Source organism: Harmonia axyridis, chromosome 1 (genome assembly GCF_914767665.1).
Source record: "Harmonia axyridis chromosome 1, icHarAxyr1.1, whole genome shotgun sequence".
In the NCBI taxonomy this organism is placed as follows: Eukaryota; Metazoa; Arthropoda; class Insecta; order Coleoptera; family Coccinellidae; genus Harmonia; species Harmonia axyridis.
The window spans coordinates 78,838,629-78,861,139 of NC_059501.1; the positions used below are offsets into that span (position 1 = coordinate 78,838,629).

Genomic DNA, 22,511 nt, shown 5'->3' on the forward strand with positions numbered 1-22,511 from the left:
AAAACGCCTGAAAGTCAAGGGAATGATTCAGAAACAAGGAAATTGGATGCCGTACGAGTTGAAGCCGAAATATGTTGAACGGCGTTTGTTTGCTTGTGAACAGCTACTTGCAAGGCAAAAACGGAATGCATCGCATTGTGACTGGAGACGAAAAATGGGTTCATAACGATTATTTCAAGCACAGAAAGTCATGGGCATATCCCGGCCATGCTTCCACCGAATATTCACGGTTCCAAGATCATGCTCAGTATTTGGTGGGACCAACTCGGCGTAGTGTATAATGAGTTGTTAAAACCGACTGAAACAATCACAGGTGATCGTTATCGAACGCAATTAATGTATTTGAGCATTGAAAGACAAATGCCGCAATACAAAATACAACAAGAAATGATTAAGTGATTTTACAGCATGACAATGCTCGACCCCATGTGGCAACAAGCATTCGTATTTTAGTAAGTGCATGGTATATTGTTCATTGACTATCTTGACAAAGTTAAAACGAACAACAGTAAATATTTCAGAAATTTGGTTCTAATGAAGAAGTGATTGCCAAGGTTGAATCCTATTTCGAAAGCATGAGAACAGCCAGAACTTTCGTCCTTTTCTTCAGATTCGAATGATAAAAACATTGTGAAAACGACGAATAAAAAATACCCTAAATAATTTACTGGGGACACCAAACTGAAAGAAGACATTTTTATTAGGCGGAAAGGTCTAAAATTTCATCAGGGATCTCCCATAAATTTACTGTAAGAATCTACTGGTTTGAACATATCATTAACATCCAAGGCAGTAAATAAAAGAAGACATCCAGTACAATTGATGAAAACGATAACTGAAAACGATCTCTATAGTTTGGCGCCAATGTATTTGATCTAGCCAAAAAAGGCTATTTTTCTAAATATAAGATCTTTGAATTTTGGTTCGAAAATAGACACAAATGATTATAAAGAATTTGTAGTTAAATTCAATTTTATCAATAGATCCTTAAATACAATAATTCTAGAAATTACAGACCTAGATAATTGAAATTGTCAAGGTACCTTCACCTTGTTATTATTATTATTATTAGAACTCTTTATTGCATAAAAGGTTGTACAATAGTTTGTTAAAAAAGTGGAAAAGGCGAGCATATCGCAAAGCGATATCTTCCTGCCAACCTTTACAGAAAAGTCTACAACTTAATGATATAACAGTTCGAGTTTTTTAAGTTCTATATACACATATTTAAACAAATCCTAACAAAAATTTAAATAACTCCTGACTGAATACTGGACGAGGAGCGGGAAAGAGGAAGAGGGAGGGAGAAAAGAAGGGAGAGATACATCTGAAGAACTATTTCTTGGAAAAAAATATATATATATATACATATAAGGACTCACATATTAAAGTTTGTACCAGCTAAATACCCTTTAAGACTAAGCTTAAACGAACTGAGAGAAGGCTTTCGGACTATCTCTGTTGGAACACGATTCCAAAATTGCGGAAACCGTACTTAGAAACTATTATAGGAAAAATTTGTGAGATGTGCAGGTATTCTCAAAGTGAAATTGTCTAGTGCTCTTGTCTGACGATCGTCATCTCCAAGAAACCTCAGATTGCAACATAAATAAACAACCTTGCCAAATTTATATTAATTATTTTTTTTTTCTATTCAACCACAGTATCCATCGGGGTCAGTATCTGGATGGATTACCGCTCTCTTATACATAATATGAAATTTTTTCAAATAATAATAGGATGAATGAAGTTTTACGATGTTTTATTTTGGTAAGACACATTGTAAAAAATAGAAGAGGAGGCCAATATTCCTTGTACTCATGCCAAACGTCGTAGGGTAATGTCCACTATCGAGAGTTCAAAGGAATATTTGCGGTCGAATTTAATTTGGAAACGCTACATAATAAAATTTCTATTCGTATCTACCAACCACAACATGTCGACAGTTTCAGAAATTTTGGTATATATTTAAATTTATTATTTCCCATAATAAATTTGTCAAATCGCTTATATGATGAGCAATTATTATTTTATTATTAAATTTACAATATGCGTTTTACTTTACTCTCGAAAAAATAAGCACCTAACATTACATTTCAAGCGTTTTCCAATAGGTCACTGATTTAATGAACTTTGGATTTTAATATGTAGTATTTGTTTTTACTGGCAGAGATTTATAAACCGAAGGAATTAAGAATGATCTGAATTGTCGAATGAAAGTGCTCTAACAGAAAAAAAACTTGCTTTAGCGGTAGTTCTCTCTCTTGGAAGATTTATCAAGACAATGTAAGCATTCAATAAACAACAGTTACGATGCAGTTTTATAAGCCACTGCTGAGAAAGTCACTGGGACCATTATTTGTCGACGATTGAAATGAATTTTACTTTTTATCTGTCTCCTCTTCGTGTGACATATACATAACATAATGTCTACCAAATTTCGGCCGAATTCTGGACATTTCTTAATAGTTCGTACGGCCTGATATATTGGAAAAGTATTCCTTTTCGATATAATTTTTACAGAATTTACGAATCGTGTATGAAAACATTACTTATTGAATCTCACTTCAACGGATAGAGCATCATCGTTTTCTTCGAAAACAACTCTCGTAAAGAATTTACGTTGACAAACATCAAATTCAATTATCAATAATACAGAAAAAATAATGTTTTTGGCATCATTCCTCATTCCCTCTTCTTCTATCATCACAAAAAGTGTCAAATCAATAAAACCGTGGAAACAAAATTAAATTTCGCAAGAAATTACAATTATGTACAAGAAATTACTTAAGAAAACGCATAGGAAAAAAACAGCAAACATATGATGTCATATGCTTCAAGTTTCCAAGATTTTTTTCAATCAAGTTTTATTCTATTCCTTGAATACAAGAATTAAATTTCATTTGAAAAGCGGCCCTGATCTTTTGAAGACTTACCTACAATATTCGTTAGTAATTTTTTTCGTTTAGTATACCGCTCCAAGACAGAATCTCCTATATACACACCTGAAAAAAAAGGGAAATGAATATATAATTGCAAGAATAAAATTTTGAATTGATTTATGATTCAAAATTATACCTATTATAGATTCAAAACTATGATGAAAAAAGTAAAATTGTCATTTTCCAAATAGTAATTGTAAACATATAAAAATGATAGCGAAAAATCAAAATCCATATTCAAACTTAAAACAACCGGGATCTCGGAAACTAGCAATATTTTCACAAGCCATGTTGGCAGAAGCAACATATTTTGAGGTCTAGAATATACAATTCAGGGATTGGACATTCTCAATGAATCACTCTGTATAGGTTTGTTGAGTTAAATCCCCAGGGCCTTATACACTGTGTCCGTAAAGTATGGAACAAATTCATTTTTAGCTAAACAGACCATTTAAAGAAATAATGCTGAAACACGTCGATTTTTTATTTTAATTTACCGTATTTTAAAATAATAATCTAATATACAGGGTGAATTACTTTCGAGAAATGACGTCACCCTCATTTCTTTTTAATGGAATACCCCCATTTTGTCTCAATTTTCCGATTACTCTAGCTGAGCTGATTCCAAAAATGTATCACATGTTGATTCCAATTGGTACATAGGAGACAAAAATACAATAGTTTTGTGTGTGTTCATAAAGTAAAGCGTAACATTCTTTATTAGTTAAATTAACAATATTATCAAAAATACTTATTGTCTAGCGGCAATTGGTTTGAATGTAACACCTTGTAGTTTGTTACATTTTTAGATTAATAAAAATTAGCTGTTTCCAAACATGTTTGGTAGGTACCTAGTTGTGGTCTAGCAGACAGAATATGAAAGAAATTATTTCTTATCAATTAAAAAAAAACATAGTCGTATAGTTTTTTGTGCAATGTCATTATTTGTTTAGTAATTAATTGGTGTTCAATGACAGTTTAGTGCTACATTATTTTTGGTATTCGTGAATGTTTTAATTATTGCTTAGATTTATTTTATTATTTTTGTCCACCCTGTACCAATTGGAATCAACATACATTTTTGAAAATTGAGACAAAATGGGAGTGTTCTATTAAAAAAAAAATGACGGTAATGTCATTACTCGAAAGTATATTACAATATTATTTCAAATTACGGTAAATTAAAATAAAAAATCGACGTGTTTCAGGATTATTTCTTAAAATGATCCGTTCAGTTAAAAATTAATTTGTTCCATACTTTACGGACACAGTGTATGAATAATTGTTAAGAGATATCAGTCAAAATCGTTTCATGGTACCACATCGCTTGGTACATAATAAAAATCCTTTATCGGATCAAATAATAACTCCATCGGTAAAGCACAGGATGTGGTCGATGCCTCAACGCCATAAATCTCGGCCTAGGCAGGGTTGGGAACCAAAACGCGTGACCCCCGAAAAGCCACAGACCGGCAACCATCGATCAGGAACCAACGAGGGCCATCGATACAAGATACAACCCGATACGCGACCTGAGGAAGAAAAAGGGCATCGCTATAGGTCGCACTCTCCCGCTTGATTAAAATCTCAGACAGTACCGATCCTCCTTATCAGTGGCGGCGCTAGACCTTATGTACATAGGCGTACAACTTTGCTTCCGCCGTTTTTTTTCCCGAAATTCGAGGCTTTATTGTGAAAAACTGGTTTCACATTTATGATTCAAAGTATTGTCCATCGCTGGCCACTACCTTCTCTCTTTCACCGCCATGCTAGTCTGCGATGTCAAAATCACCGTTCTTGAAGCGTTGAACCATTCTCGGCACGTTCTTTCACTAATAGCGGCCTCACCATGGGCATTTGAGAGCATTCGATGAGCCTCAGTCGCGGATTTAGGTATTCATAATAAAGCAGAAAATTAAAACCTTCAGCAAATGACAAGAATTTGGCTCGTAAGCTGACATGTTTAATCGAGAATAACTTTATGATGCAGACACGAATCGACTAATCTTTCGATGGCGTCATGTCAACAAATACCTAAGCTTATTGTAAGACATCTACTGTCTATTTATTTCGACTACCACTTACCGCTACAGCCATCTATTGCAAAACGGCGGAAGCAAAGTTGTACAACAATAATATCAAAGTGAATCCTCCTATTGGGAAACCCTGTATAATTACCAATTCTTTTTTTAAATGCACATTTAAAGCATTTTTACCTGTTTATTTCAAGCTTTTCATGTTCCATTCAATCCGATATCAATTAATAATAATTGTATGGTGAAATTTGATTTCAGGGTTGTTTCTGAATATATTTATTGTTTAAAGATTTAAACTGTCATTTGAAAGGCAACGTTTCGGACAGTGCCCTTTTTGAAGCCTGTAAAATATACAAGAAACATACTTAATAAACATCACAATGGAACTAACAACAATCGAACAAGTATATAATATAGGTAAATTTTTATATTGATCTAACTCCATATGTACACTTATTACCTTTTATTTGTAATAAAAAGGTAATAAGTGTACATCCGTATTATCTTTTTTTGTAATAAAATTGTGATGTTTATTAAGTATGTTTTTTGTATATTTTACAGGCTTCAAAAAGGTCACTGTCCGAAAAGTTGCCTATCAAATGACAGTTTAAATCTTTAAACAATAAATATATTCAGAAACAACCCTGAAATCAAATTTCACCATACAATAAAAAGTGAACAGGATAAATAATTAAATCAATAAATTAATAATAATATTGTACAACTGTTAGCGATGCCCCCAGGGCGCGAGACCTCGAGCGCCGCCACTGAAAAGGGCATCTCGCGCACAACCTATATCGCTAAATTAAAATCTCAGACGGAGTACCGATCCCCCTTATCGATACGGTCCGAGTCGAAGGGTTCACACACACGTTACGACGCCCAAGAGGAAACGTGAATTTACGGATACAGGAAGTGGGCATTTACGTCCATAGACTTGTCGAGACCGATTCAATTGATCCAATTTGATCCGAAGTCTCGGTTCTTGCCCCGTATATATACAATATACGACGTTATGTATGTATATACGAACGACGCGTTTGCACCTGGCATTCCGACTTTTATTGTGTTTTCGTCCGGGAAGTTGGCATTATTTGGGGAGCTATTAGGAGCGATTAAAATGTTTTGTTGTAGGGGGGTTAGTTCCGGCATTGATCGTTGATGGAATGTCTGTTCGAAAAATGCCTATTGATTAGTTTTGGTTAGCGGTTATTTCGATACCGTGCCTGTAATATTTTAAGTTTTGCCGAAAATAGTCTCGAACTATCAGATGAAGTAAAAAAAAATCCATTATTTTTCCAATATATGGCTTTTGTTATCTGCATCTCGCGTTGTATAAGTTCCATCGGATTCCACTAGATGACGTAAGAAAGATGAGATTTAATACTACAAAACCTTTTCTGACAGTTTTGTGATAAGTTGGCTCAGTTTAGTCTGAGCGCCCGTCAAAGATGGATATGGGCAAAGAGAAAATACGCTATATTTTACAGTTTTTCTTCGATAGAGACGAAAATGCAAGCCAGGCATAAATAGTTTTTGGTCCTGATTCTGCCAATCACGTGCAAGTTTGGTTTTGTCGATTCCGTTCTAGTAATTTCGATGTCAAAGATGCACCACGCATTGTAAGACCAATTGTCGAAAATATTGATAAAATCATGACCATTGTCGAGATGTAAGCACTGTTTCGATTGCCAAGAGCTAAAGATTGCACAAAAAACCGTTTGGAACCATTTTCAAAAGGCTGATCTCAAGAAGAAGCTTGATGTATGGGTAACAAACGAGTTAACGCCAAAAAAAACCTCATGGACCGAATTTCCATCTGCGAATCGCTGTTGAATCTCAACAAAATCGACCCATTTTTGAAGCGGTTGGTGACTGGTGATGAAAAATGGATCACTTACGACAACGTCAAGCGAAAACGGTTGTGGTCGAAACGCGGTGAGCAGGCGGAAACGGTGGCCAAGCTAGGATTCCAGGAAGATTTTGCTGTGTATTTGATGGTATTGGACAGTCTGAAGGAAGCAATCGCCAAGAAGCGGCCAGCTTTGGCCAATAGAGGAGGAATTGTGTTCTATCAGGACAACGCCAGGCCACACACATCAATAGTGACTTGCTAGAAACTCCGGGAGTCTGGTTGGGAGATTCTTATGCATCCACCTTATGGTCAGGACCTGGCACCAAGTGATTACATTCAGTTCCATGGCGAACAATTCTGAAATTCGCTTGTAAAATCAAAATTTTTTGCCAATAGGGACTATGAGAGAGGCATAATGATATTAACTTCAAATTGACAACAAGTAATTGAACGAACGGCGCATATTTTACCTAAATCGGATCATTTTAACAATGGTAATTATAGCCTTGATGTTCATGTTAAAATAATGGATTTCAACGTCAAAATAAAGAATTTTCGAATAGAAAGTCTACAAATCTGATGGAATAACCACCGTATTTCCCTGATACGACTACTAGAGAACTTTTCTTTTACCATTACTGGAATTATCGCTTCGATAAGACATGCGATAGAAGATATAAAAATTAGGGAACACTGCATATTTCATATTATAAATATAAAAAAAAATTAATGAATATCCAGCGGCGAGATTCGAACCCGAGGGTCATTAATTCTGTATACTGGAAATTTCAAAAATATATATTTCGATATATCGAGTACTCATTGGGAAAGTTAAAGTTGAATTCAATTGGTTTGATACAATTTTATTTGACGTTTCGATGCTTTCTAAGTACAGGATAGCGTTTTATACCTGGAGATTGGATTTTTATTGCCTTTACGACCGTTATGTTTGTATCGATGGTGGTCATTAGGAACGATCGAAACGTTTCATTTATAGATAGATTCCGGCTTCGGTAGCCGATAGAATTGTAAACTGCTATTGATTGATTCTCGTTCAAATCGATATTTCTGCTATTCTTAATTGCAATCTAGAATTTGCGATTCAAGTTGATATTTTGGCGACATAATTACTTTGAAGCATCATTATCTTCAATAATATTTTCATATCATGTAAATCATGAAGAGTAAGGGACCAAGATTGGAACCCTGAAGAACATCTCCTGGAGATTAATTTGCCTGCAAAATTTTCAAAAACTCGTAGCAGAGACACGCCCGCTTCTTTCTTCCAGACCATTTTTCTTTGTTTGGTGAAGCATTGGTACTTTACAAAAAAATGTGAAGAGAAACTTTGGTCCAGTACTACACCTTTTGGAGTTATGTCGTTTATAGGACTTTTTTCCTTAAAATTATCCAAGGAATCTCTCATTTCCTTTTCTACCTCCAATTTAGGAATACCCTGTATATACCGCCAATATGGTCAGATGTAGAATTTCGATATATCGAGCCGAAAGATCGCCAGATACGTTCCACACCTGGCTTTCTGCATTTATTTCCGATTAATTCGGAACCGAGCGAACCATAAACGTTCTTTCAGGGGGGGCAGCAAATGTCCCACTTATTCCATAATCGAGTCGAAAATAAATAGTTCGGATATATAGGGACAAGCCTTGTAATTGATTCTGATAGCGGTTTAATTAGTTAATTGATGTCATGACAAAACGCTCTTAGATGAAAATTGGCACATGTTTCCGCATTCTATGCTCTCTAATAGATCACAGGAGAGCTGCGCAAGTAACTTCTTGGGGCACAACTTCGTCAGCCTTTCAACATACATAATTTTCCTCTTTTTCAGCATATAATATGATTATATGCAAATTCTAGCTCTTCTAAAGCTGCAGGTATTGGCAATATAGTGGGGCAAGAATAATTTTTTCACACTTTTGGGACAACAGAGCTAAAAATTAATACTGATAACTACCTCCAAAGCTACCTTGGTCGTTTTCCAAAAAACTTGGATAATTAGAGAGCAGGGAGAAAAATTTCATCAGGATATTAAAACTATGTAACGGGTGTTTTTTTCGAGGTATATAACTTTAAGTTGGCATTACTGTTCGAGATGGCGACCGATTTAACAGCTGTCAAGTGATTTATTTTCAGTTTGGTTTGGCAATTCATCATGAATAGACTCACGCCTGAACAACGCTTGCAAATAGTGCAATTTTATTTCGAAAATAATGGTTATGTGTGGAATACGTATCGCGCACTACGTCCATTTTATTTTGTTTAGCGATGAAGCGCACTTCTGGTTGAATGGCTACGTCAACAAACAAAACTGCCGCATTTGGAGTGAAGCTAATCCTCAAGTGTATGTCGAAACACCGTTACATCCAGAAAAAATGACTGTTTGGTGCGCTTTATGGGGCTGGTGGAATCATTGGTCCGTACTTCTTCAAAAACGATGATGGCCAGAACGTTACAGTCAATGGTGATCGGTATAGAGTCATGATTACTAATTTTTTCATTCCTGAATTGAACAACCATGATGTCCAGGAGCTGTGATTCCAACAAGACGGCGCAACATGTCACACAGCTCGTGCCACAATCGATTTATTGAAAGACACGTTTGGTGACCGCCTAATTTCACGTTTTGGACCTGTGAATTGGCCTCCAAGATCTTGTGATTTAACACCGCTTGACTACTTTCTGTGGGGCTATGTAAAGTCATTGGTCTATGCGGATGAGCCACAAACCCTTGACTATTTGGAAGACAACATTCGCCAAGTTATTGCCGATATACGGCCACAAATGTTGAAAAAAGTCATCGAAAATTGGACGTCCAGATTGGACTACATCCGAGCCATCATATGCCAGAAATCATATTTAAAATATAATGCCACAAGATTATCTTGCGGATAAATAAAATTCATGTCAATCGAATAATCCATCGTTGTTGTATTGCAATTTAAAGTTCTATAGCTCTAAAAAAACACCCTTTATATGGAGTATTGATATCGAGGTTGTTTTGATATCCACATGATATGGTCGACCACTGCTGGCGTCTTCAGCGAAACTACCCTACTAAGCTTCGAGCTCTATGTGAAGAAAAGGAACACCAGCGAAAAGATTTCCATAAAACTGAATGAGACCGTCAATTACAGGACCGGTACACAAGATCTGAGTCAAGTATATGATAATGTATTAGATAAATATAGGAAATTTCACAATCCATAAATATGTTAACACATGACATCTGTATGAAAATCACAATATTACTCATTCAACAGTGATTGCTATTTTATAATAGACTTTAATGTGTATATCGTACTTTCTTAGGTTTTATTTCAGTTAACAAAGTGCTACTGTTAATTTCCAATATTTGTTACTTCAACTTATACCTATTTTGTTTGTTTTCTCTGTAGCCTTGAAAATGTCCAAATGTATAGACGAAACGTTGGTTTAGTCCAAATTGGTTTCCTAAATTCAATCATCCTAATCACTCGTTCGTTTTTCACTAACGAAACTCTAAAAATTCCACGAAGAAGTCAATTTTTTTTCCATAGGTTCATTATTAGACAAAACCCACCAAAAAAGTTGAAACCTAAAAAAACCACGTTTATTTCTAGAACCGTTTCCTCCTTTCTGATGTCCCTATGGAATGGGCGTGAAAATCATGGTGTTGCATCATTTAATTCATGAAAATTCCCAGTTGGCAACCCCTCCGAAATGTAATAAATTACTTTGGAGGACAGCCAATAAGCCCACCCCTGTTATAGCGAAAAACGCCAAGTGTTAAATCAGTGTAGGGGTTGCTGTGAATTATCGACCTAAGCTGTAGAATTTTGTGACTGCGATATTTGTTTGTTGCGCATTTCGATTTGAAGGTTTTGGAAAACAGAAGTTATGGTCAAATATTTTTCACAATTTTCGACACAAATTTGAAGCACCCTGTAAAAAAAAAGTAAATATCCACAATTTTGAAGAGTTGTTCTGGCGTTAAAGGATTCATGATAAAGTGCCAAACCTTACTGAACAAAAATATCAACACAAAGTGACATTCACAACCGTCAAACCATAGAAACTTCTCATTCAGATAAAAAGATACTCTGTGTGTAACGAGCGTTCATTTAAATTCATGGTCAAGAGTGCTGTGGAGAAATTAGAGTGAATTTTTTGTAATAACAAATAGCGCTTGCCTTGAACCTCAGGGTAATAAACATAGATAGAGGGAGCATATGTCCTTTTCAGTAAGTAAATTTTGCCCCCAACATGAACTATCAAATTTGACATGAAGCGCGCGGAAATGAAAATATATCTTTCACTCAATTCGCGAGTTTCTCCACAAAGAACGCACTTCTTATGTCCCATAGTGAATCAACGTTTCATATCAACTAAAAATGAATATATTTCATTCAATATAATATACATTCATTGTTAATTCATTAACATTCATGTCAATTTGCGTCACAGAGATTTTTAACAACCAAGTGAATAGGGCGATGAGAGCGTCTAATGAATCGGGTTTGGATTTGTTGAATGAGTCCCTATTCGCGATCGAAAGATATTTCAATGATTCTTGAATAGAACTGTTTCATGTTAATCTTTTTTTTTCTGGGCCATCAGCTGAGCTATATTATTTCCTTTGTTTCATTACTGTTTATTTGTTTTTGTTATCATGTAAAATGGTTGTACCGTTGAAATAAATGAATAAATAAAAAATAGCGATATAGTAAAATTGTGGATTTGAAAATATATCACAATCCGACAACGTAATCTAACCATGTTGGGGACATGTAAAAATTGCTCATACTCCCTCTATCTATGTTTATTACTCTATGGCTTGAACCATATTACCAACATTTGTGTGCATACTTCGAATCTGGGAAGAATATGGTACAAGCTAAGCGCTACTTGTAATCACAGAAAATCAACTCTAATTTCTCCACAACGAATTTATATATACGATATATAATATCGTTAATCAATTTTCAAATTTCAAATACGACCAAATCTCCAAGAACGTCTAACAGACACCCGAACTTGTGACACCCTGTAAACTATTGCAGTGATTCCTTGAGGTTCTCTAGCGGCTTACGTTCCAGACTAACAAACCATTAGATAATGCCATTAAGAACATTACAGCGATTTGACTGGGGCCCGATCGCGTAACAAGCTATGCTTTTCTAAGGAATCACTTGGCTTTTCTTCGAAAATCCTGAGGCCGATAGGGGATTATTCTTATCGGTAAGGAAACGGGGATACCCTCTTCCTCGAATTGAAACTTCCCCGTCGACCGCAATTTTCAACTATAAAGCTTCTCAGGTCCTGCTCTTCATCCGGTTATGCGGCATAATATGAAGGTGGGTAATCCAAGAAAGCTGGTATTAATAACGTATTCGAGCATGCTAGTTCGGAAGGTGATATGCGAATATTCGGAAGGTATATTCGCCTCGCTTAAAACGTAGTATCAGTACATTCTTCAATTCTTGGACGATGGTACCGATCTCAGAGTAATAAACATAGATAGAAGGAGCATACGTCATTTTCAGTGGGCAAATTTTGTCCCCAACATAAACTATCAAATTTGACATGAAGCGCGCGGAAATTGAAACATATCAGTGATACGATATTTCACTCAACTCGCGAGTTTCTTCATAAAGAACGCACTTCTTATGTCCCATTGTGAATCAACGTTTCATATTAACTCAAAATATATTGCAATAAATACATAAATATATCTAAATGCAGAAAACAAACTTCAAGCGCGCCAAACGACGTGAAACAACGGATGACACTAGGAGAGCAATAGTTGCCAAACCTTGGATTTCAGCGAGTAGATACAGAAAATAGAAAATATTCTGCATACTCTAAATTCGACAATTAGGAAGAATATCGGATTCCAAATATTCAAATTCGCATATTTAATCGGGAAACACTCAAATAAATATATTTCATTCAATATAATATACACTCATAACGAGACTCATAATGATATAGTAAAATTGTGGATTTGAAAATATATCACAATCTGACAACGTAATCTGTAAAGGAGTAAATGACTGAATTTAGAGAAAAAACCGTGAAGGTTTTTTCATGTTAACAATTTTTGTAACTTAAACATTGTAGTCGCCATTTGCAAGTTTTTAAAAATTTACAACAAACCAGCTGTTCGAGGATATCCAAAGTCGATATTTAGTCCTTCTTAAAACGCCTGGAGCACGTGTACGCGGAATTTATCGCCAACTGAGTGAATTTGAAAGAGGTCGAATTATTGTTCTACGGGAGGCGGGGTTGTCATTTCGACAAATCGGTAACTGTACAAACAGAAATCCAACTACTGTTATGAGATGTTGTCAAGCATGGTTTTATAACGCCCAAAATCGAAGAAGAGTAGGCACCAGACGTCGAAGGGGCACAAATGAAGTTCAAGATCGACGTCTAAGACTTATGCCCATTAGAGACCGATTTATGACAACTCGATCTTTGGCTGATGAGTGGTTGGGAGAACAAGGCCATCCTGTTACTGTCCGAACAGTTTATCGCCGGATAAGGTCTTTTGGACTGCAGCATTATCGACCCCATCTTGTGTTACCTCTGACGGTTGAGCATCGCCGGCAACGATTACAGTGGTGCAGAGAACATCGACATTGGAAAGTGGAATGACATCAGGTCGTCTTTTCTGATGAATCTCGTTTGTCCTTTGGTGCACATGATGGCCGAAGTAGGGTTAGACGACGTCGGGGAGAAAGACGTGAACCTCAGTTTGATGTTGAGCGTCATCTACACCGGACAGTAGGCCTTATGTTATGGCGTGCTATTGCACATGCAAGTAGGTAACCTTTAGACTTAATTCCAGGTAACATGACAGCGCTGCGTTACCTTCAAGAAATAGTGGAGCCATATGTTCTCCCTTACCTTAACCGGCTCGAGAATCCAATATTTCAGCAAGATAATGCCCGACCTCATGTTGCCAGAGTAAGTTTAAACTTTCTCGAAGCGACCCATGTAAATCATTTGCAATGGCAGCCCAGATCCCTTGATCTTTCGCCCATAAGCATATTTGGGACATCATGGGTAGAAGGCTTGGAAATTTACCCCAGCCCCCATGGACGTTGGCGGCTCTGAGACATGATATAGCTTGGGATAGTATCCTTCAATAAGACGTAGACCATCTATTGTATCAAAATCTCAAAAATAGGTAAAATCCACAATTCAATTATCTTAAAATAGATATCTATTTTAAGATAATTGAATTGTGGATTGTTACAAAGTCGATAATTCTTTTCTTGCAACTATCTATGTTCTACCCAAAAAAAATTTAATTTTAATCAGCTCCTTTTGGATGTTGCAGTTTCTTTGTTAATTAGTATATATCTTGATCTCCATGCACAAAGTACTGACTTGCACAACACTGAAGAAATGCGAATTTCCGGATCTGTGGCATCCAATCGTCAGCGGCGACTTCACAGACACCGCTCTATCGCGAATCACAACGTTCATTCCGGACCATTAACCCCCCGTATATGAATAGGCGTCTGTATACCGGCGACGGCGGCGTCCGCGGAATGATAATTCGAATCGCAGACGGCCGTCTGAGATACGCTGCGGGCACGTACGCGTCGAAAACGGCGAAGAATCCGCGAAGACGGCGCCCTTTGATCGTAATATCCAGATTCACGTACGGCACTGAGCGCCTAATTGAAATGTACACAAAGACGTCTAACAGGTCGTACTATCTTCATACTGTAAAGACTTCACTAACATGACAAAGAAACTGATGCAACACCCAGAAGGAGATGTTTAAATATCAATTTTTTTTTGGTAAAACATAGATGGTAGATATAGCAAGGAGTGAATGATTGAAATTTGTAGAAAAAAAGAAGGGTTTACATTTTTTTTAAATAAATTTGTTAATAATGTGTTTGTCCACCGCGATTATAGATACACTCCCCAACACGTCCCGGCATTGATGCAATAGATGGTCTATGTCTTCTTGAGGGATACTATCCCAAGCTACTTCATGTCTCAGAGCCGCCAACGTCCATGGTGGCTGGGGTAAATTTCCAAGCCTTCTACCCATGATGTCCCAAACATGCTCTATGGGCGAAAGATTGTGGTATCTGGGCGGCCATGGCAAAAGATTCACATGGGTCGCTTCGAAAAAGTTTAAACTAACTCTGGCAACATGAGGTCGGGCATTATCTTGCTGAAATATTGGATTCTCGAGCCGGTAAAGGTAAGGAAGAACATATGGCTCAAGTTTTTCTTGAAGGTAACACAGCGCTGTCATGTTACCTCGAATAAAGACTAAAGGTGACCTATTTGCATGTGCAATAACACCCCATACCATAACGCCTACTGTCCGGTGTACATGACGCTCAACATCAAACTGATGTTCACGTCTTTCTCCCCGACGTCGTCTAACCCTTCTTCGGCCATCATGTGCACCCAAGGAGAATCGAGATTCATCAGAAAAGACGACCTGATGTCATTCTACATTCCAATGTTGATGTTCTCTGCACCACTGTAATCGTTGCCGGCGATGCTAAACCGTCAGAGGTAACACAAGATGGGATCGATAATGCTGCAGTCCAAAAGACCTTATCCGGCGGTAAACCGTTCGGACAGTTACTGGATGGCCTTGTTCTCCTAACCACTCATCAGCCAAAGATCCAGTTGTCGCAAATCGGTCTCTAATGGCCATAAGTCATAGACGTCGATCTTGAACTTCATTTGTACCCCTTCGACGTCTGGTGCCTACTCTTCTTCAATTTTGGGCATTATAAAACCACGCTTGACAGCATCTCATAACAGTAGTTGGATTTTTGTTCGTAAAGTTAGCGATTTCTCGAAATGACAACCACGCCTTCCGTAGAACAATAATTCAACCTCTTTCAAATTCACTCAGTTCGCGATAAATTCCGCGTACACGTGCTCTAGGCGTTTTAACAACAACTTAACATCAACTTTGAATCTCCTCGAACAGCTGTAAAGTTGTAAAGTTTAAAAAACTTGCAAATAACGACTACAATATTTAAGTAACAAAAATTGTTCACATTCACGATTTTTTTCTCCAAATCCAAGCATTTACTCCTTGCTATACTATCTATGTTCTACCAAAAAAAAAAATTAAAATTTAAACAGCTTCTTCTGGGTGTTGCAGTTTCTTTGTCAGTTTATATATGATATAAACTCTTAATTGGAATAACCATGCAATATTTCAGTTGAATATCTTGTGTTTTGCAGATGCTATGAGAAACCCAACTGGAAAATGACCGAACCCTGTAGAACAGTGTAGAGCATTCAAGTTGACCGTTGCTTTCATTCAGGCAGCATTTTATCGAGTTACTCTCATTAAAAAGTCGAAAGTTCCTTCAGTGAGTGACAAAGATACATGGGAAAGAGGTAATGAGGTAAAGGCCATCAACCTTGAGTGTGCCCTTCGACGAGAATAATCATAAGAAAGATGCATGCACAGCATGCATTAAAATGTTCTTTGAAATATCTCGCTTAATTCGTCTACCTGGTTTATCTGTAATTTTACTGATACGCCTAATGCTCGTTCAGAGATTTTTCTAGAGCTGAACTGGAAAATTCGAGAAAAACACTGTCTTGGAGCCAGGAGCTTTTGAGCGCTCGTCATTGCACACCTGGAAACCAGAATTTTCCATTTGATATTCATTATAATAAATATGTGGAAAATTCTCTCCCAATTCCAGACACCTCTATTCGCGCAGTAACTCTGTAGACAAAATGCATTACAAAAAATTACAAAATAGCACTTCAATACTGATAGGAAGTACCCTAAATTACAAGAATGCTCCACGATAGAACTAACCGAAAACTTCCGGTAAAATTTCATGAAAACAAATGTCAACTACATATGGAAATTACCTACTACCAAAACTATGATAATATTCAATAGAAAATGAAAGAAATTCCAGTTACTAGGCAACTACAGGAAATTCCTGTAAAATCTCAGGTTATAAGTTTTAAATTCAACGGAAAATTCCTGTTAAATCCATACTACAGTTCCGTTATAAGTAAAGAAATTGCTGTTTCAGTTTGGTGTTCATTACTGGAAATTCTCGGAATACAAATATCTGGTTTGTTTTTACACAGGAAATTCCTGTTGAATAGAATGTAACTATCCTGTATATAGTCATGCATATTCCGGTTTGTGTCACATTATTATTTTCCTGTTTAAATGACCAACTGCAGTTTGGTTGCATTAACTAATCTAAAACTTTTTTCTAAAGGAATTGAACTACCGGAATTGTGAAGTAAAATCAACAAATATTTTTAGTTATTGAACTAAAATCTGGATATTATTCAAGAGTTTACAGCTAATCGTTTTATATGAATTTCTTCATTTAAATTTTCCTTTCTTTGTTATGAATTTATTGCATTCCCTTAATTTTTATTATTATGTATTTTTGTTATGTCATTTTTTCTTCTGCTAAAACTTCCTACGCATTTATAAAATGCCTGAAAGGATCTAGGAATTGATTGATTGGTCAGTTCGGGGAACGATCGTTCGATATCCATACGCAACGTTTAGAATGATACATACCGGGTGTTTTCCGGAAACGCCACACGGACATCCAGAATTCGAGTAGAAGCTGAAGGATCATTGTTATGCGGCAACTGTCCAAGGGTGGCAAATAAACAGCTGTACCATTATCGGGTGCAGTTGCACCCCCTCACGTACTCATACTGTCCCCGCATGACCAAAAGCGCACCCCTCTACAAGCTGAATAGAGCCGAATTCTAGTTACAATCGAATCATAGCCCTCTCGATCTCTCGAATTATTCGCCAAGGGATGTGCGAGCACGGGCTACTTGATCTTCTCGAATTTGTACGAAATTAGATCTCGGCACGTGCCGCCGAGATGTATACAGGGTGAACTGTTATACTTCGGCTAAGAGCCCTGATGTCTCTGAGAGAAATGTTTGAAAAATTTATTTCATCCAAAAGTTTGATGATTCCTCTATACAGGGTGTTGGTGAATAAGTGTAACTTATTATATTCAAGGGGTGATTCTGTATGAAGAAATAATGAGTTTGCTATACAGGTTGATTCACCGTGATGGCCTATTAGACGTTTATGGAAAACTAATCATAATTTTGTGCTGAAAATTTGCATGTTGATGGGGTTTAAGACAATGAACTTTCTCTCTGAAATATTTTCAGATCTCTTCAACTTGAGGTTATACCAGAAACATACTACTACTTTCTTATTTTAAATGACACACCCATTATATTATTGCATCATAAGATATTTTAAACTAAGAACCATTTTTCAATTGCTCAATTTGTGACCAAAAATCTCTAATGCTTTTTTTCGTATGGGGCACCGTTTTTATGCAAAAAAATAAAACATGTTAACTTTAATACGTTATCAATAACTATCTCAAAATAGGTGATTTATTAAAGAAATGAAAAATACGCGTTAAGATGTTCTATTATTTTTTTACAAAAACGGCGTCATGAGAACGAGAAATCCAATAATTCGAACACTTTGTATATATTCAAATTTAAATGAGAAAATGAATACTTCGAGATCATTCGACAAAAGCACTGACCTAATCCTACCTACCCTAAAAATTTCAAGTTGAATGTCGTTTTATTCGAGATTTATAGTGTTTACGGACGGGAGGACAGAAGGGCCATCAGTGAGAAGAGTCCATTATCGGCTCAAAAGTCAAAAATACAGACATTGTAACGAAATAATAAGCGGTCAGGGTTGGGAACCAATGCTCAGAAATTTAAAAAACACTATTAGAAGGACTTTTCTTATATAATATATCCATCGAAAACGTATCCCAATTAGAAATATAATTTTGATTTATAAAAGAGCCGTGTTTTTTTTTTGTTAAAAATAATAAGAAAAAACAGCCGAATAGCTTCCACAGCTATGATGACTTTTCGAATAAAAATGATTATTATTATTTTGTCGATAATGTCATAAATCTTCTCTTTGAGCTCTTGAATGGACTGATGTACCTCAGCATAAACATCAAAAGCCCAAAGAAAAAATCCAAGGGTATTAATTAAATAGGCCACATCCATATCTTCCGATCAGAGTTATAAAAAATAATTAATAATGCTTGGATAGGATAGAACAATACATTCACATTGAATGACGGTTATTCTTTATTATTACTTTATTATTATTTTTATTAAATAAATAACAATATTTTTCTTCAGATTTTAACATTTCGAGTAAAAAATAATTATGAAAATATATTCATTGAAATTCCCATAAAAAATATCAATGAAGGACCCGCGGAATGCCAGCAATGAATTGTTTTTGGGAACAACAATACAAAAATCGTCAATTCGAAATTAAACTTTTTTGTGATATTCTCGAATAAAATTAGGCAATATAGTGAGAAATGGCTCAAAATAAATAAGCATTAAACATGTGATATGTCTGTTTATATAATGGAAATAGATTATTTGATAGGAAATAATAGGTAGGTACCATGGACGGCCATTTAAATAACAAGATAGATTTTAGCATATGCCTCTATTCAATGTGTAATCGGTAATCTAAGTCATGATACAGATGACGATGAAAAAATTTAGAGGTAAATTCAAATCATGAAATCTGTCGATACTCAATATACATAGGTATGAAAAGTTAAGAACGCTAATGGAGGATACCTACCTCACATTCAAAGCATATATCAATAAAAACAATATGTGAATCATCGTAGAACTTCACAGTAAAAAAATAATTGAATAACCACTAAATAGGTACTAAATTGCCATTACTATTATATATAATTCCTGAAAATTTTCACAATGAACCTTGGCAAAGTTCCGAAAAAATAATTTACCTTTCTGAAATTTTCATTTCACGTTTTGATCAGCATAGAATGTGAAAATTGAAAAAGAGAACTGATGTTTTCAAGATTTCCTCAGATTTTTTTTCCAAGGTTAACTTAAATTTTTCCATACATTTAAAAAAATTTCATAATGATAAGAAACTAATGAGAAACACATTAAAAATTTCCTCTGCATTCCAACACTAAGAGTTCGAGCAAGGTAAATAAAATTTCGGAAATAATTAAACCCAACATTCCATGTATCTGTAGCCACTAACAGTTGAATCAGCTCACCTATCATTTAAACAGAATAAGAGTTAATTTACACATGAGTCATAACAAATTAGTAAACCAGCAATGCTACTTTTCTTATAATTCTCAATATCTTGGAGAAAACCTATACGAAATGACGATTAACTTCGATTTTCCTCATAAAGAAGAGACTTTTTCAATAAATATCTTTCTGTTTGATGAACAAACAACTTGTTTGATGTTTAGATGACGATAACCTAGGTTACTGACAGGTGGATGAAAACAATCCACCAAACTATTTTTTATTGAATTATCCCAAACATTAAGTTATATTCAGTATTGTTTTTCTTTCTCAAAGAGAAAATCACAAATGAAAATATATTCAAAACTAAAAACCTCAACAGACGATATTGCGAGAACTTTTTGAATTGGTAACCGCCCAAGAGAGAAAAGGTAGACAACTTACCTGTTAATTTATTGAAGGTAATTTCGGTGGCAGCCCGCTAAAATCAAGCGCTTCCTTTTGTATCAACTAATTTTTGAATTACCATATAATTCACACTACACTCATTTGGAAAAGTTGCTACCGTTCAACACACTTAAAAACATTCATTTCATTGAAAACTCTTCTGTGTGACACAGACACGAAGAGGTAAATAAAGCTGCGACACACCTCTACTCACAGAATTCTACCGTAACGTCGTAACAGCGTTCCCGAGTTGGAAGCCGACCCACGAATACAAGAGTGCACGGACCGGTGACCTAACGAACATAGAATTCAAATTCATTGACTGAATTATTTTCAGCTGCTCTCATAGATTGCTCTCGCGTCGCTTCTTCGATCAAAATGCGTCGATGTTGCCGATGGGACTGAATTTTCCTCAATTAACGTCACTTTTTCGAACAATTCTTCTTCAGACTTTGGAACAAATGACCCCTGGTTCGAATCTCGTCCGTGAAAATTCATTCAATTGTTTTTACATTCGCATTCAATTTTTTTTTCTCCTTCTGCAGTTCCAGTATTGAAGGAGCAAATAAATGAACATGAACCATTCTCAAGCTTAAAGCGCTCATTAATTCATTCAGGACACAGGTGCCTATTGAACACTACACATAACTTTGTATTCCTAATATACTTATTATAGGAGATGTGATCCATTAGGATATCTTTATGTAGACTATTTTTTTATCTATTTGAAGAGTTCTAATGAAACGATGCTCTTGAAATTTGGCAAGAACCAAGGGCGTAGATCTAATTTTTTTTGTGGGGGTAATAAAAAAAATTTTTTGACGACAACGTGTACTCATATCTGTAATGTGAGAAAAAAAAGTTTGATAACGAAGTTTGAACCAAATTACTCATTTTTTTTTTATTACCAATTCGGTTGTTCTTACCATACCTACTGATGGATGTTCCAAAATTTGAGTTACGGAGGAAAATGAGAGATTCTTTGGATAATTTTAGGAATAAAAAGTCCCATGAATATAAGCCCGCAAACGCCTTGTTTTCGAGATACTAATATATGTGTCGTATTTTTTAGCGATGCTTATATCAGTTTATCAAATCTTTACTAATCTTCGCTACATAGTTGGTAAATAAGTACCAAAAATTATAATTTATTCATTCATTACAACTTCCTAGCTGGATCTTAATTATAATTTGGATTTTCCTGAGGATTATTAGAGGAGTTGTTTCAAATATTTTTCTCGAAATCGATAGCAGATAGGATGAAACTATAACAAACCAAAAAGTGTAGTATTGGACCTAAGCTTCTTTTTACATTTTTTGAACTACCAGCGGTTCACCAAAAAATAGTTCTGAAGGAAAGAATCAGGTACCCTTCCAGAAAAAATATCACCCTGTGAAATTGCATTCAAAATTAGGATATATGATGAAAACTTTCAAGTGGAATATCTATGGTCAATTCAAATCAATTATCTTATGAATGGAAGGTTCTATGAGAAAAAACCTCAAACTTTAACACTTGTATCTCAAAAACAAAGTGTTTGGGGACTCATGTTATAGACTTTTTTCCTTGAAATGATCCGAAAATCTATCATTTTCATTTGTACCTCCAATTCAAGAACACCGTATAGATATATAGTCAATTCTTCAGAAATAAAATTGCAATTTGAATGAAACACATCAAATTGTAAAACACATCCCACACAATTCTTCTATGCGAATTACCCTCAGTACTCCCCCATTTCTACGCCCTTGGCAAGAACATTCCAGTGATTATATTTTCCGATGATTTTATTATTCCGATCTTCAATTTTCTATTGTTCTGGTCACGCGATAAACATGAAATTTTGGGCAAAGCTTGAAATTTGATTAATTTATTTCGACATAAAAAATTTGAATTTAATGTGGGACCTGTTGTCACTGAAATATTAGGTCATTTTTCATTTTAGGCTTGAATTTTTCATCCACACAAAATTTTACATGATGCTTGAAATCCACACGCGAAATCTGTTTTGTGACTGAGATAATGATGTCTTTTACGATATTTTTCTTGGATTTTCTTATTCTGGTGATGCGATCAACATAAAATAAGCATAGAGCTTCAAACTGTAAACCTCGGAATCAGCAAAT

At 35.6% G+C, this 22,511-nt stretch overlaps 1 protein-coding gene across 1 annotated transcript in view; it reads right to left on the minus strand.

Annotated features, from left to right (window-relative positions):
- The window catches only part of LOC123678413 (CD109 antigen), a 59,052-nt gene extending 38,369 nt beyond the window's left edge, over positions 1 to 20,683 (minus strand). The window contains exon 1 of the mRNA XM_045615433.1: positions 20,382 to 20,683. The gene's annotated coding sequence lies outside the window, so the exon portion shown is untranslated. The remainder of the gene's footprint in view (positions 1 to 20,381) is intronic.
- Between the last annotated feature and the right edge of the window lie 1,828 nt (positions 20,684 to 22,511).